Below are 1,053 nucleotides of genomic sequence, written 5' to 3'. Positions count from 1 at the left end.
TGTGCTGCCCGCTGGCGGAGCGTGGGGATGGAGAAGGGCACGGAGAGGCGTGGGCGTTGCGCACACCCACCCACGCGTGTGAATTGCGCACACGGACGCCGGCCCGTCCACCCGCGCGTTGCACGCGCAGACAGGTTGCGCACACGCGCGTTGCAGACGCGGGGCGCGCACATACAGCACGCGCGTGACACCCCCCCCACCCCCCTCCGTGTGACTGCCGCAGGCTGTGACACCCCAGCACGCGGGGGTCCCCGCACCCCACGCCGGTGCCAGGCCCGCCATGCCGCTCCGGCCGGCCCCGTCGCACCAGGACTGGGGGGTTACTGGGACAAACTGGGAAGGACTGGGAACACTGGAATGGACTGCAGGCACGGGCAGCGGGGAGGGGGGCCGTATGCCCACGGGGGCTCGGCGGGGCGGGGGGGGACGTGGGTGCAGCCCCCCCCCAGCCCGCCTGGCACCCATCCTGGCAGCCGGCATCGGGCCCAGGGCGTGGGTGCCGGGCAGGACGGTGCAGAGCCGGGCCCGGGGGCCCCGGCAGCAGAACGGGTCGGATGGGTGCGCGGGGGGGAGGAAGGGTGGGGGGACACCCCATAGCCGGGCTGGGTGCTGGGGAGCCGCCCGGGGACCCCCCCCGGGCACCCGCCGAGGGCTCCGGTGACTCACCGGGGCCTCTCCCCGCCCTGGCCGGCAGCCCCGGCACCCTTCAAAGGGGAGCGAGAGGAGGGCAAGCCCAACCGGCTCATCGGGGTGCTGTGCCGGGGGGGCCCAGACGCCTGAGTTCCCTCCCCAGCACCCCAAGGATGCAGCCACGGGTTTCCCACGCACAACCTGGGGAGCCGGGGGGTGACAGCTGGACCCCCTTTCCTCGGGGAAACTGAGGCACGCAGCCCCCCCCGCCCCTCACTGCATACCCACCTATGGGGGGGTCCGGGCTGGCAGCTGGGGCCGAGGCGTGGGGGGCCCCTGGCCCCTCTTTGAATTACAAATGGGCTCCAGCAAGCACGGCCTTTGTCTGGGCCATTGTGTGGGGCTGGCGGAGGCCCCCGGGGG

Source organism: Haliaeetus leucocephalus, unplaced genomic scaffold (assembly GCF_000737465.1).
Source record: "Haliaeetus leucocephalus isolate CR32 unplaced genomic scaffold, Haliaeetus_leucocephalus-4.0 Scaffold1000, whole genome shotgun sequence".
NCBI lineage: Eukaryota > Metazoa > Chordata > Aves > Accipitriformes > Accipitridae > Haliaeetus > Haliaeetus leucocephalus.
This window is presented reverse-complemented; position numbering follows the sequence as displayed.